Genomic DNA, 15,873 nt, shown 5'->3' on the forward strand with positions numbered 1-15,873 from the left:
TCTGGGGAGTGTGTCCCAGAATGCAATGCCAACAAATATCGAGTACTCATTTCCTGTCAGGCACTAGATTAGAGAACTGAGAATTCCAAGGAATGATGCCACCATGAAAAGCTCATGGTTACCTTAGGGGTTTGGGTGTCTAGAGAAAAGTAGGAGAGGAGTGACCAAGGAAAACATTGTGTTCTTATTGCCTAAGGATCTTGGTGTCCAATTCATTGTTCCAGGAATCTGTGAACTTAGAAACCTTATTAAAGAATTTGGATTTTTCCCCCCCGCACAAACGGAACACTTTTTTTTTTTTTTTTTGATAGGAAGTAGGATTTATTGTTTGGCATTAGGAGATGGCCACACAGTGGAAACCTTCATGAGTAGAGAGCTTGTCATTTGTCCAGAGGGCCACAATTGGGCATGTATTTGACTCCATAGTCATCTGGAATGAACTACTTCTCAGCCACCATGTCTCCAACTTCATTCAAATTGAACTTGATAAAGTACCACTTCTTTGAGATGTGGATCTTCTGGCAGCCAGGAACTTGAACTTGGCACTGTGTAGGGCCTCAATCACATGCTCCTTGTTCTGCTTGGTGCAGATGGACCTGATGACTTGGCCAATACGAACCCAGGCTATGATGCTCTGAAGCTTTCCAATGGCACCTTGCATACCTGTCTACAGCCTACACAGGGACAGCATAAGGTCAGAGACATGAACATACCTTGGAAAGGGCTATCTCCAAGGACCCTTAGAGGCAACCCATACAAGAAACAGGCTGCGTACACTACCAAGGAACCTGCTGTTTGCAGTCATTGCACACCAAGCCTCCATGAGGAAAAGAGCTCGATCAACTTAACTGGCTGCAGACAAATAGGCTTTTTTATTTGCCACTATTAAAATCAAACTTTAAACAGATTCTTGGACTTGTGGCTCATATCCATCAGCTCATTTAACGTTAGCACCTGTCTTGTCCCTGGTAGCTTTTCCAGAACAACTAACTTCACCATGAAACTCTATTAGTTTTCCCAATTCAAACTTGGGTTTCTTCAGCTTTTTACTTTTCTAATGAATACATCATGAAGAGGATAAATAGATTGGCAAGCATTTTCTATGTCTTTTCCAACGTTGTCTGGAATCAATTTATTGACCACTTCTTTGAAGTCATTTGTCTATACTTCTTTGTTTATGATTTCTGTTGTCTCCTTCTGAATTTGACAGACCTGTTGGTGCTGAGCATAAGAGGTCTTCCGTATCTAACTGTCGCATTTTCTATAAAATCAATACAGAACTAACCAAGCAAATGACCATTGGTAGTCTTGACACTGACATGAGCTTCAGTCATGGTCTACCATTTTTTGACCATGGAACATATTTTGTCACGGGTAAGATCCATGCCATGGAAGTCAGTCAGGCAGTTTTTGCCCTGAACATCTTCAGTAATCAGCTTGTTTATTCTAAATGCAACTTCATTATTCTGCAGATCAGCAAGTCTCACTTCAAACACATGACCCTTAAGGTCATCAGGTGTAATTCTTGTTCCTTGAATCCTGGTAACTAGTGTCTTTCCAATATTCCTTATATTGAACATTATGTGCTGTCACATAATAACAATCTTTCTTAGAAAATGGATCAACCCCTTTCTTCTTGGCTTCTTTTTTGCTGCCTTTCATAAGACACTTATTCTTGCCAGCCACCATGGTGCTGTTCAGAGACCCAAAAAGCAAGAATTTGGATTTTGTCAACCTTGAATAATGTCTACAAAATATCACCTCTTAGTAATCTTTCATGAGTGATCGTTCTAGCCCCAGAAAGACAGAAAGGCTGTTATATGTTCTTATATGTTCAGGCTCATGATATGGTCTGACAGGACAGTCTTTCTGTCTGTTCTATGTCAGACCATATCATGAGCCAGATAGCTGATATTTTAGGTAGGTTTGGAACAGTTTTTTTAAAAAACATTTTCTACCAAAGTACCCCTAACTGGTAGTAAAGGAGAAAGTTTTGAGAGGCAAAACTCAATCAACAGAATTACACCAGTGATGGAAGGGTAAAAGAGAACTGTTGAGGGTAAGTCAAGGCAGGAGTCTGAAATGCCTTTAAAATCTTGTGGTTGTTTTCCTTAAAAATTTAAGCAATTATTATATACCACCCTATAACAGGTTCATGTTTTTTATTGTTTCTGTTTTTGTTTTCAGACAGTCTCGCTCTGTCATCCAGGCTGGAGTACGGTGGAGCCATTATGAATCATTGCAGTCTCAACCTCAATGCTTAAGCGTCCTCTGACCTCTGCCTCCCAAGTAGCTGGGACTACAGGCACTCACCACCATGCCTAGTTAATTTATTTTTTTATTTTTTTATTGTATAGACAAGGTTTCGCCATGTTGCCCAAGCTGGCCTTGAACTCCTGGACTTAAATGGTCCACCCACCTCGGCCTCCCCAGGTGCCAGGATTACAGGCATGAGCCACTGCACCTGACCTCATGTTTGTTTTACATCTAAGCAATGCTTTAAAATACCTGCTAGTATTAAAATCAACTCTATGGGAAGAGATGCCATGATAACTGTGTGGTCTCAGTCCACCCACACACTTCGGCACATGCACGAGGATGTTTTACAGGGCTTTGTTGGGGAAAATACTAAATACACACGTTCAGTTTTCTGAGCAGTCACAGTGCCATGGTTTAGTTGAATTGAGAGTACCTTGAATTGGTTGTAAGAGTGTGATTGGTCTCAGCATTCCCATTCATTACTGGGACCCCCAAGTTTCCAAGGATTTTTCTATGATCTACATCTGACTGCCAGTGACAAGGGCTTGTATGGCCAGGACAAGTAGAAAATATGGGACCCAGCATTCCAGGTCAAAATGATTCTAGGTGAAGCATCCCTGCCAGCCATTCCCATATGGGCTGTTGTTGGGGTGATCAGACCCAACACCAGGTCATGGGGGAGAAGAAGTCCAGCAGAATCAAAGGATTGAGAAAAAGACAATTTGAGAGAGAAAGTGGGACCAGGGGGTCATAGCAAGTGTGGAGGCTGCAAAGGCACCAAGCTCTGGGAGCCCACGCTATTTATTGGTGCTCAAACAAATAAACAAGTGGTGAGGATATGGGGGTTGAAAGGAAACAGTGTATCAAGTGAATGAGAAATACATGGCTGCTTGAGATAACAGGAGTGCTAGAAGCAAGAAGCCAGCAAGTCTAGCAGACACGGAAGCCCTGCCTCAGCTTCTCTCCAAACACTCAGCTTTTCTCCCAATAGGCTGTTGATAGAATTTTGCCTTTTAAACATCCCCCTCTACTACCAGACTTGGCCCCAGAGAAGTCTGACTGAGTGTAAGGCACAGAGAGCACAGAGAAGCTAATCCAACTCTGCCATTATCTAGGTTTCTTCATCTCATCAATAGTTATTGAGGGCTGGGCGTGGTGGCTCAAGCCTGTAATCACAGCATTTTCGGAGGTCAAGGTTGGCAGATCACTTGAGGCCAGGAGTTTGAGACCAGCATGACCAATATGGCAAAACCCCATCTCTACTAAAAACACAAAAATTAGCAGGGCGTGGTGGCGTGTGCCTGTAATTTTAGCTACTCGCAAGGCTCAGTCACAAGAACTGCTTGAACCCAGGATGGGGAGCTTGCAGTGAGCCTAGATCACGCCACTGCACTCCAGCCTGAGCAAAAGAGAGAGACTCTGTGTCAAAAAATAAAATAAATTAAATTAAAATTTAAAAAAGGCTTTGCAGATGTGAGGGTATGGACTTTGAGATGGGAATATTATCATGGATTAGGTGGGCCTAATCTAATCAGATGGGTCCTTAAAATCTGAACCTTTTTCATGCTGGAAGAAAGAGGAGATAAAAGAAGGATAGATTAAAAATGTGAGGCCAGGCGTGGTGGCTCATGCCTGTAATTCCAGCATTTTGGGAGGCCGAGGCACGTGGATCACCTGAGCTCAGGAGCTCATGACCAGCCTAGCCAACATGGTGAAACCCCATCTCTACTAAAAATACAAAAATTAGCTGGGTGTGGTGGCACAGGCCTGTAATCCCAGCTACTTGGGAGGCTGAGGCTAGAAGATTGCTTGAACCCAGGAGGCGGGGGTTGCAGTGAGCCAAGATCATGCCACTGCATTCCAGCCTGGAGGACAGAGTGAGATTCTGTCTACATTAAAAAAAAAAAAAAAAAGAAAAAAAAAATGTAAGGGACTCAACCCACTGTTGCTGGCTTTGAAGTGGAAAGAGAGGCAATAAGACAAGGAACACAGCCTTGACAACATCTTGCTTTTGTCCCAGTGAGACCTGTGTCAAATTTCTGATCTCCAGAACTGTAAGATGATAGGTTCTGTGTTATTTTAAGGTACTCAATTTGTGGTAACTAATCACAACAGCCAATAGGAAACTAATAAAATTCCCATCCTCCTTGTGCTTGTATTCTAGTGAAAATAAAAATAAATATAAATAACAGGGCATCTAAATATGCTAATAAGAGGTGGGAAGGAAATGAATGAAGTGATGTGAATGGGACTATAATGGACTCATCTGTCAACTTTTTAATGCTTTAAGAATGCTCTAATGCATGAATTTTGGCGTTAGGCAAAGATTAGCTCCCCCTATAGGAGTTATTTATGTATCTCTTTCCAGCTAGAGACGGGTATTTGACTTGGGCTCCACTAATAATACAGCCATGCTAGAATTTAAATTAGAGGCTACTGATGCAAAAGAGAAGGAGAGTTCAGGAAATTTCTCTCTCTCCCTCCCTCCCTTCCTCCTTCTTTCCCTCCCTCCAACCCTCTTTCCCACTATCTCTTTCTCACTCTCTATCTCCCTCCCTCCTGTAATAGTAGCTGGGGCTACAAGGTAATATACAGCACAAAACAGCCAACTTGCCTTTGGTAGCTAGAATTACTCCTTCATCAGATAAGTTCTGCTTCTGCAATATAGCTTTAGATGTTATTCTGGAAGCTGAGCCCAAGCCTAGCTCTCCAGCCCTCTCAACAATTCTGTAAGCCACAAAACATCTTTGTATTACTCTTTTTCTGCTTAACCAACTGAAGTCACTTTTGATTTCTTGCAACTGAAGGCCCTGAAGGAAATAGATTGTCATTAGACTTTGGACTGTGGTTAAAGAGGTCTGTCTGAGAAGGTGAACTGGGGCAGGAAGAATGTGAAGGAGCAAGTAACGACCAAGGAAGCAGTCAGACTGAAGAAATGTGAAGACTACGGTGTTGCAGCTGGGGTACAGAAAAAGCAGGACAAACAACGCCCTTGCCTTTGTGGAGTTTACCTCTGGTAGGGGGTATCTAGATAGTTAAAGGGAGGCAAATGATAGGCAACATAAGTTCAGATACGTGTTATAAAGGAAGCAAAAGAGAGAATTACAGGCTTCAGGCCAGGAGCTATTTTGGATAGGATGGGCAGGAAAGGCCTCTCGGAAGGAAGTGACATTACACAGAGACACAGGAGATTTATGACTTAGAGAGTGTCCCTCAAATACAATATTGGGACTCTCCTCAGGGAGGTGAATTTCCTAAGAGTTCTTCAAGCAAAAACATAAACAAATATTGGAGGGTCATCTCTACCAAGGTTAGGAATATTGGGGAAATTCAACACACGTTTAAAATGCTCCTAGAGACATAAATTTTTCAATAGCAGTTATGATCATCTTTTTGATGATGTTCTCAACTTTGAACTTGTCAAATACAAATGATAACATTTTTAGGGAGATAATGCCTTACATTATGAACATTTTTTCACATCTACAAATTAGCTTGAATTTTGTCTTGGATACTTTCTATGTGAACAAGTACTAAAAAAAAAAAAAATAAAGCAGATGCAATGTTGGTTCTTCATCACTTCTGTCAGTGGCTCTTCTAGTTTGACAGACTAGGCTGTCAACAACGGAATGAAGCCAGTGAGAGGTGACAATGTGCTAGCTGCCCTCACTCTCGGTGCCTCCTTGGCCTGGGTATCTACTCTGGCGGTGCCTGAGGGGCCCTTCAGCCTGCCACTGCACTGTGGGAGGCCCTCTCTGGGCTGGCTGAGGCCGGAGCCGGCTCCCTCTGCTTGCAGGGAGGTGTGGAGGGAGAAGTGCGGGCGGGCTGCGGAAGGCGCTCGCAGGTCAGTGTGAATTCCCGTGGGCGCCCGCGCCGGCTCGGCGGGCCCCGCACACAGAGCGGCTGGCTGGCATCACTGGCCCAGAGTATTGAGGGGCTTAGCACCCAGGCCAGCAGCTGCAAAGGTTGCTCCAGGTCCCCCAGCAGTGCTGGTCCGATGGCACTGTGCTCGAGTTCTCACCGGGCCTCAGCTGTCTCCCCATGGGGTAAGGCTCAGGACCTGCAGCCCACCATGCCCAAACCCCTCCTCCACTGTGGGTTCCCGTGCAGCCCAAGCCTCCCCGAGGGGAATGCCCCCTGCTCCGTGACACCCGGTCCTATCGACCGCCCAAGGGCTGAGGAGTGCAGGCGCAGCTCAGGACTGGCGGGCAGCTCTGCCTGCAGCCCCTGTGCGGGATCCACTGGGTGAGGCCAGCTGGGCTCCTGAGTCTGGTGGGGACTTGGGGAACTTTTATATCTAGCTAAGGGATCATAAATGCACCAATCAGCACTCTGTTTCTAGCTCAGGGTTTGTAAATACACCAATCATTACTCTGTGTCTAGCTGAAGGTTTGTAAATACACCAGTCGGTGCTCTGTATCTAGCTAACTCTGTGTCTAGCTAACCTAGTGGGGACTTGGAAAACTTTTCCGCCTAGCACTGTGTCTAGCTAGCTCAAGGATTGTAAATGTACCAATCAGCACTCTGTGAAAACGGACCAATCAGCTCTCTATAAAATGGATCAATCTGCAGGATGTGGGTGGGGCCAGACAAGGGAATAAAAACAGGCTGCCCAGGCCAGCCAGTGGCAACCCGGGTTAGCCAGGGACAACCAGCTCCAGTCCCCTTCCACACTGTGGAAGCTTTGTTGTTTTTGCTCTTTGCAATAAATCTTGCTGCTGCTCACTCTGTGGGTCCATGCTGCCTTTAAGAGCTGTAACAGTCACTGCCACGGTCTACAGCTTCACTCCTGAAGCCAGTGAGACCACGAACCCACTGGGAAGAATGAACAACTCCAGATGTGCCACCTTTAAGAACTGTAACACTCATTGCGAAAGTCTGCAGCTTCGCTCCTGCCAACAAGATCACGAACCCACCAGAAGGAAGAAGCTCCAGACACATCTGAACGTCTGAAGGAACAAACACCAGACACACCATCTTTAAGAACTGTAACACTCCCAGTGAGGGTCCGTGACTTCATTCTTCAAGTCAGCGAGACCAAGAACCCACCAATTCCGGACACACCGGTGCTAACAGAAAGAAACGTCAACTTCAGGCAAGAGTCTTCCAAAATAATCTGCAGATGGAAGCTGCTGGTTTTCTGTGAGCATGAAAAATTAATTATCAGTGAAAGGGCATTTACTACTTTCAAAGTCCATCTATTTATTGACTTTTTAAAAAAAATCTTCCCAGAGAAAAGAACTATTTTCTAAAATTGATTAATCAACTTACTGACCTGAGTCAAAGGTTTGATGAAAAACAGAATGAATGTACTTTCTCATATAAATCCCAGAAAACATAGGGCAGGAGGGTTTTTGGCCTGTTTTTATTCAAAGCAGTTATCTGAAGTATCTTTTCCTGTGAAAAATCAGAAAATTATTCAAGTAAAATATTAACAGATTTATGGTAAATATGGCAAAGTGAATATATACATCTACTTTTACTTTCTTTTCAAACCCCAGAAATGGCAATAAGACACTTAAAAAAAATTATTATACTCTAAGTTCTAGAGTACATGTGCACAATGTGCAGGTTTGTTACATATGTATACATGTGCCATGTTGGTGTGCTGCACCTATTAGCTCGTAATTTACATTAGGTATATTTCCTAATGCTATCCCTCCTCCCTCCCCCCATCCCATGACAGGCCCCAGTGTGAGATGTTCCCCTTCCTGTGTCTAAGTCTTCTCATTGTTCAGTTCCCACCTATGAGTGAGAATATGTGGCACTGGTTTTCTGTTCTTGTGATAGTTTGCTGAGAATGACGGTTTCCAGCTGCATCCATGTCCCTACAAAGGACATGAACACATCTTTTTTTATGGCTGCATAGTATTTCATGGTGTGTATGTGCCACATTTTCTTAATCTAGTCTGTCATTGATGTACATGTGGGTTGGTTCCAAGTCTTTGCTATTTTGAATAGTGCCACAATAAACATACATGTGCATGCGACTTTATAGCAGCATGATTTATAATTCTTTGGGTATATCCCCAGTAATATATACCTGGGGATGGCTGGGTCAAATGGTATTTCCAGTTCTAGATCCTTGAGGAATCGCCACACTGTCTTCCACAATGGTTGAACTAGTTTACAGTCCCACCAACAGTGTAAAAGTGGTCTTATTTCTCCACATCCTCTCCAGCATCTGTTGTTTCCTGACTTTTTAATGATTGCCATTCTAACTGGTGTGAGATCATATCTCATTGTGGTTTTGATTTGCATTTCTCTGATGGCGAGTGATGATGAGCATTTTTTCATGTGTCTGTTGGCTGCATAAATGTCTTCTTTTGAGAAGTGTCTGTTCATATCCTTTGCCCACTTTTTGATGGGGTTGTTTTTTTTTTTTCTTGTAAATTTGTTTGAGTTCTTTGTAGGTTCTGGATATTAGCCCTTTGACAGTTGGGTAGATTGCAAAAATGTTTTCCCATTCTGTAGGTTGCCTGTTCACTCTGATGGTAGTTTCTTTTGCTGTGCAGAAGCTCTTTAGTTTAATTAGATCCTATTTGTCTATTTTGCCTTTTGTTGCCGTTGCTTTTGGTGATTTAGACATGAAGTCCTTGCCCATGCCTATGTCCTGAATGGTATTGTCTAGGTTTTCTTCTAGGGTTTTATGGTTTTAGGTGTAAAATTTAAGTCTCTAATCCATCTTGAATTAATTTTTGTATAAGATATAAGGAAGGGATCCAGTTTCAGCTTTCTACATATGGCTAGCCAGTTTTTCCAGCACCATTTATTAAATAGGGAATCCTTTCCCCATTTCTTGTTTTTCTCAGGTTTGTCAAAGATCAGATGGTTGTAGATGTGTGGTGTTATTTCTGAGGGCTCTGTTCTGTTCCATTGTTCTGTGTTGGTACCAGTACCATGCTGTTTTGGTTTCTGCAGCCTTGTAGTAGAGTTTGAAGTCAGGTAGCATGATGCCTCTAGCTTGGTTCTTTTGGTTTAGGATTGTCTTGGCAATGTGGGCTCTTTTTTGGTTCTATATGAACTTGAAAGTAGTTTTTTCCAATTCTGTGAGGAAAGTAATTGGTAGCTTAATGGGGATGGCATTGAATCTATAAATTACCTTGGGCAGTATGGCCATTTTCACGATATTGATTCTTCCTATCCATGAGCATGGAATGTTCTTCCATTTGTTTGTGCCCTCTTTTATTTCATTGAGCAGTGGTTTGTAGTTCTCCTTGAAGAGGTCCTTCACGTCCCTTGTAAGTTGGATTCCTAGGTATTTTATTTTCTTTGTAGCAATTGTGAATAGGAGTTAACTCATGATTTGGCTCTCTGGTTGTCTGTTACTGGTGTATAAGAATGCTTGTGCGGCCGGGCGCGGTGGCTCAAGCCTGTAATCCCAGCACTTTGGGAGGCCAAGACGGGCGAATCACGAGGTCAGGAGATTGAGACCATCCTGGCTAACCCGGTGAAACCCCGTCTCTACTAAAAAATACAAAAAACTAGCCGGGCGAAGTGGCAGGCGCCTGTAGTCCCAGCTACTCAGGAGGCTGAGGCAGGAGAATGGCGTAAACCCGGGAGATGAAGCTTGCAGTGAGCTGAGATCTGGACACTGCACTCCAGCCTGGGCGACAGAGCAAGACTCCGTCTCAAAAAACAAAACAAAACAAAACAAAAGAATGCTTGTGATTTTTGCATATTGATTTTGTATCCTGAGACTTTGCTGAAGTTGCTTCTCAGCTTAAGGAGATTTTGGGCTGAGACAATGGTGTTTTCTAAATATACAATCATGTCATCTGCAAACAGGGACAATTTGACTTCCTCTTTTCCTAATTGAATAAATACCCTTTATTTCTTTCTCCTGCCTGATTGCCCTGGCCAGAATTTTCAACACTATGTTGAATAGGAGTGGTGAGAGAGGGCATCCCTGTCTTGTGCCAGTTTTCAAAGGGAATGCTTCCAGTTTTTGCCCATTCAGTATGATGTTGGCTGTGGGTTTGTCATAAATAGCTCTTATTATTTTGAGATAAGTTCCATCAATACCGAATTTATTGAGAGTTTTTAGCATGAAGCGCTGTTGAATTTTGTCAAAGGCTTTTTCTGCATCTATTGAGATAATCATGTGGTTTTTGTCTTTGGTTTTGTTTATATGCTGGATTACATTTATTGATTTGCATATGTTGAACCAGACTTTCATCCCAGGGATGAAGCCCACTTGATCATGGTGGATAAGCTTTTTGATGTGCTGTTGGATTCGGTTTGCCAGTATTTTATTGAGGATTTTTGCATCGATGTTCATCAGGGATATTGGTCTAAAATTCTCTTTTTTTCTTGTGTCTCTGCTGGGCTTTGGTATCAGTATAATGTTGGCATCATAAAATGAGTTAGGGAGGATTCCCTCTTTTTCTATTGACTGGAATCATTTCAGAAGCAATGGTACCAGTTCCTCCTTGTACCTCTGGTAGAATTTGGCTGTGAATCCATCTGGTCCTGGATTTTTTTTTGGTTGGTGGGCTATTAATTATTGTCTCAATCTCAGAGCCTGCTATTGGTCTATTCAGGGATTCATCTTCTTCCTGGTTTAGTCTTGGGAGAGTGTATGTGTCCAGGAATTTATCCATTTCTTCTAGGTTTTCTAGTTTATTTGCGTAGAAGTGTTTATGGTATTCTCTGATGGTAGTTTGTATTTCTCTGGGGTCAGTGGTGATATCCCCTTTACCATTTTTTATTGTGTCTATTTGATTCTTCTCTCTTTTCTTCGTTGTTAGTCTTATTAGCGGTCTATCAATTTTGCTGATCTTTTCAAAAAACCAGCTCCTGGATTCATTGATTTTTTGAAGAGATTTTTGTGTCTCTCTCTCCTTCAGTTCTGCTCTGATCTTAGTTATTTCTTGCCTTCTGCTAGCTTTTGAATGTGTTTGCTCTTGCTTGTCTGGTTCTTGTAATTGTGATGTTAGAGTGTCAGTTTTAGATCTTTCCTGCTTTCTCTTGTGGGCATTTAGTGCTATAAATTTCCCTCTAAACACTGCTTTAAATGTGTCCCAGAGATTCTGGTATGTTGTATCTTTGTTCTCATTGGTTTGAAAGAACATCTTTATTTCTGCCTTCATTTCATTATGTATCCAGTAGTCATTCAGGGGCAGGTTGTTCAGTTTCCATGTAGTTGAGCGGTTTTGAGTGAGTTTCTTAATCCTGAGTTCTAGTTTGATGGCACTGTGGTCTGAGAGACAGCTTGTTATAATTTCTGTTCTTTGACATTTGCTGAGAAGTGCTTTACTTCCAACTATGTGGTCAATTTTGGAATAAGAATAAGACACATTTTTAAGAAGCACAAATCAATAAGGACAGAGAGAACAAAAGAGTGTAACAAAACAAACAAGTAAACAATATAGAGACTGAGAAGCAGGTGAATTAGTGGTAAAAAGAACATAACAAGCTGGGCACAGTGGCTTATGCCTGTAATCCCAGCACTTTGGGAGGCCGAGGTAGGTGGATTGCTTGATTACAGGAATTCAAGACCAGCCTGGGCAACACGGTGAAACTGCATCTCTACTAAAATTAAAAAATGAGCTGGACAAGTTAGCGTGCGCCTGCAGTCCAAGTGACTTGGGAGGATGAGGAGGGAGAATCACCAGAGCCTGGAGAATTTGAGGCTATAGTGAGCTGAGATCATGCCACTCCAGACTGGGTCACAGAGTGAGACTGTGTCTCAAAACTCAAAGCCAGCAAAGGGAAAGGCTGTAGACTAACTCAGTTTTACACCAGAGGCTGCACAAAGCTCTGGGACTGACAGCACTAGAAAGTCTCTGGAAAAATAGGAAGATTGGCTGAAAGTCCATGACAGCAGTCAGATCCATCAGTGGTGTCTCCAACTCCTAGCATCTGGCAACCACCACTCTATTTTTCTTCTCTCCCTACCTTCTCACCCTGGCAGAGGATCAGAGATCTAGTCTCTGGGGAAGGTATAAAACAGAGTCTTTTGGTTGGTGGGGTTTGAAGGTAACGATAGGATGCTGAGGGAAAATAATGCATGTTAAATGCTTAAAATCCTGCTCCTCTTTATCTACCTGACTTTCAGAATACTAGTTGACAGACTTTTACCGTTAGCCTGGAGATTGGAAAATCCTTCCCCACAGCCTGACCAGCTCAAGAAAAAAAGTTTCAAGATAATAGCATTCTAAGTTCCCCAACAAAATAGCCAAGCTAGAATGCCCCAAAGTAAAAACTGTGATTGGATAAGCTGCTTCCCCACCTCCAGCCTCAATTACTCCCAACTCACGCCAACACATTCAGAGATGTCCACTGCCTTTTAATTTTAGGGAAGCCTTTAACTTGAAAGGTAAAAGGACCAAAGCAAAACAGCAGATAAATGCAACTTGGAGCAAATGCATACCCTACATGGAAAAGAAAACTCCAAAAACAAAATAAAACAGAAATCACATTATTAATATATTCAGAAAGATAAAAAACAACATTGCTACCATGAAACAAGTATAATATACTGTATAATAAATAAGAATATTCACAGAAATAAAACAATCTATTATTTAAAAGTATATGTATGATAGCAGAAATGAAAACAAATTGGAAGTTTTCCTAGTCTGTTTTGTGCTGCTATAATAGAACAGCAGAAACTGGGTAATCTATAAACAATAGAAATTTATTTGACTCATGGTTCTGAAGGCTGGGAAGTCTGTGATTGAGGGGCCACATCTGATAAGTTCATCACAGTTCATCGCCTGGCTGAAGAGCAGAAAGGCACAAGAGCACTCGGGAGAGAAAGGAAGAAAGTGAAACTCATCCTTTCATCAGGAGTCCATTTTTAAGATAACTAACTATTCCCCAAATCAGGACAATAATTCATTCATGAGAGCAGAGCCCTCATGGCTTATTTACCTTTTAGAGACCCCCTGCTTCCCCACACTGTTGCATTGAGAATGAAGTTTCTAACACATAAACTGTGGGGACACATTCAAACCATAGCAGAAGGGCTGGAAGATAAAAATTTCTGAAGAAATTTCCCAGAGTGTGGAACAGAGAAACAGAGATGTGGAGTATTGAAAAAAGAGATTAAAAAAAAAAAAAAAAAAAAAAGAAAGAAAAAGATAATTAGCCAAGGAGATCCAAAATCCAAATAATAGGAGTCTCAGAATCAGAGAGCAACAACAAAAACGTGTGTGTGTGAAGCGGGGAGATGTGTTAGTCTTCTATTGCTGCCTAACAAATTACCACAAACTAGAATTAAGTATTGCCCTACAGTTTCCATGGGCCGAAGTTCAGATACACTCACTTGGCTTCTCTGCTCAAGGTCTCACAAGGCTACAATTAAGGAGTTAGCTAGGGCTGGAGTCTCACCACAGGCTAAGAGTCCTTTTCTGAGTTCACACATTTGTTGGCAGAAATAATTTATTTTCAGCTCTAGAATCCATGGTAGCTAGCATTTTCAAGGCTATCGAGAGAGTCTCTCACTTCTACGCCTTCTTTTAAAAGTCTCAATTGCTGGGTGTGGTGGCACATGCCTGTAATCCCAGAACTTTGGGAGGCGCAGGTGGGAGGATCACTTGAGCCCAGGAGTTAGAGGTTACAGTGAGCCATGATTGCACCACTGTGCTCCAGCCTGGGTGACAGAGCAAAACCTGCTCTTAAACAAACAAACAAATAAATAAATAAATGGCTTATTTGACCAGGTCAGGTATACCCAGGAAAATCTCTTTTAATTAACTAACTTAAAATTAACTGATTAGGGTCCTATATTATATCTACAAAATTTCTTGCCTTTGCCATATAACATAGTAAAATCATATAATTATGGGGAGTGCTATTTCATCACCTTTGTCATATTCTTTTTTTAATTTGTTTTCTTATTTTTATTTATTTTTTAAAATTATACTTTTAGTTCTGGGATATGTGTGCAGAACCTGCAGGTTTGTTACATAGGTATACAGGTGCCATGGTGGTTTGCTCTACCCATCAACCCATTATCTACATTATGTATTTCTCCTAATGCTATCTCTCCCCTGGTCGCCCATCCCCCAACGGGTACCAGTGTGTGATGTTCTCCCTGTGTCCATGTGTTCTCATTGGTCGACTCCCACTTATGAGTGCGAGCATATGGCGTTTGGTTTTCTGTTCCTGTGTTAGTTTGCTGAGAATGATGGTTTCCTGCTTCATCCATGTCCCTGCAAAGGACATGAACTCATCCTTTATTATGACTGCATAGTATTCCATGGTGTATATGTGCCACATTTTCTTTATCTAGTCTATCATTGATGGGCATTTGGGTTGGTTCAAAGTCTTTGCTATTGTGAACAGTGCTGCAATAAACACATGTATGCATGTGTCATTGTAGTAGGATGATTTATAATCCTTTGGGTATACCCAGCAATGGATGGTTGGGTCAAATGGTATTTCTGGTTCAAGATCTTTGAGGAATCGCCACAATGTCTTCCACAATGGTTGAACTAATTTACACTCCCACCAAGAGTGTAAAGTTCCTATTTCTTCACATCCTCTCCAGCATCTGTTGTTTCCTGACTTTTTAATGATCACCATTCTAACTGGTGTGAGATGGCATCTCATTGTGGTTTTGATCTGCATTTCTCTAATGACCAGTGACGATGAGCTATTTTTCATATGTTTGTTGGCCGCATAAATGTCTTCTTTTGAGAAGTGTCTGTTCATATCCTTTGCCCACTTTTTTTTTAATTAAAAAGTAAACTTTAACGTTGAAAATGCAAACTTGGAGAGGGCAGAAAGATCACACACAAGGCTGTCACTTCATACCTGGAGGGTTGCACAGCGGCCCGGCAGATATTCTCCTCACTTCCTGGACTGTGAGGCGGCCAGACAGAGGTGCTCCTCACTTCCCATACTGTGAGGTGGCCCGGCAGAGGCGCTCCTGACTTCCCAGACGGTAGGGCGGCCAGGCAGAGGAGCTCCTCATATCCTAGACTGTGCGGGGCCTGGGCAGAGGCACTCCTTACTTCCCAGACAGGGCGGTGGCCAGGTAGAGGCGCTCCTCTCTTCCCAGTCAGCTGGGCGGCTGGGCAGAGGCACTCCTCAGTTCCCAGATGGTGGCCTTTGCCCACTTTTTGATGGGGTGGTTTGTTTTTTTCTTGTAAATTTGTTTAAGTTCTTTGTAGATTCTGGATATTAATCCTTTGTCAGATGGATAGGTTGCAAAAATTGTCACCCATTCTATAGGTTGCCTGTTCATTCTGATGACAGTTTCTTTTGCTGTGCAGAAGCTCTTTAGTTTAGTTAGATTCCATTTGTCAAACCTTGCTTTTGTTGCTATTGCTTTTGTTTTAGTCAGGAAGTCTTTGCCCATGTCTATGTCCTGAATTGTATTGCCTAGGTTTTCTTCTAGGGTTTTTTTGGTTTTAGGTCTTACATTTAAGTCTTTAATCCATCTTGAATTAATTTTTGCATAAAGTGTAAGGAAGGGGTCCAGTTTCAGTTTTCTGCATATGGCTAGCCAGTTTTCCAGCCTCCACTGGTGATACCTTTGCCATATTCTATTGGTTAGAAGTTCAAACTTCCACTCATACTCAAGGAGAGGAGTTTCTATAAAGGCAGAAATCATGGGGGTAATCTTAGAATTCTGCTATCAGCAGAGGGGAGGGGATCATT

The 15,873-nt window shown here is 42.3% G+C and overlaps 1 non-coding gene and 1 pseudogene across 1 annotated transcript; both read right to left on the minus strand.

Moving 5' to 3' along the window:
- Positions 1–722: 722 nt before the first annotated feature.
- LOC119618396 (small nucleolar RNA SNORA70) lies at positions 723–858 on the minus strand. Its single transcript, XR_005234708.1, has one exon. It is a non-coding gene; the product is annotated as a small nucleolar RNA SNORA70 (small nucleolar RNA).
- On the minus strand, positions 732–1,916 carry LOC103224290 (small ribosomal subunit protein eS1-like; annotated as a pseudogene).
- Between the last annotated feature and the right edge of the window lie 13,957 nt (positions 1,917–15,873).

This window comes from Chlorocebus sabaeus, chromosome 4 (assembly GCF_047675955.1).
Source record: "Chlorocebus sabaeus isolate Y175 chromosome 4, mChlSab1.0.hap1, whole genome shotgun sequence".
Taxonomy (NCBI): Eukaryota; Metazoa; Chordata; class Mammalia; order Primates; family Cercopithecidae; genus Chlorocebus; species Chlorocebus sabaeus.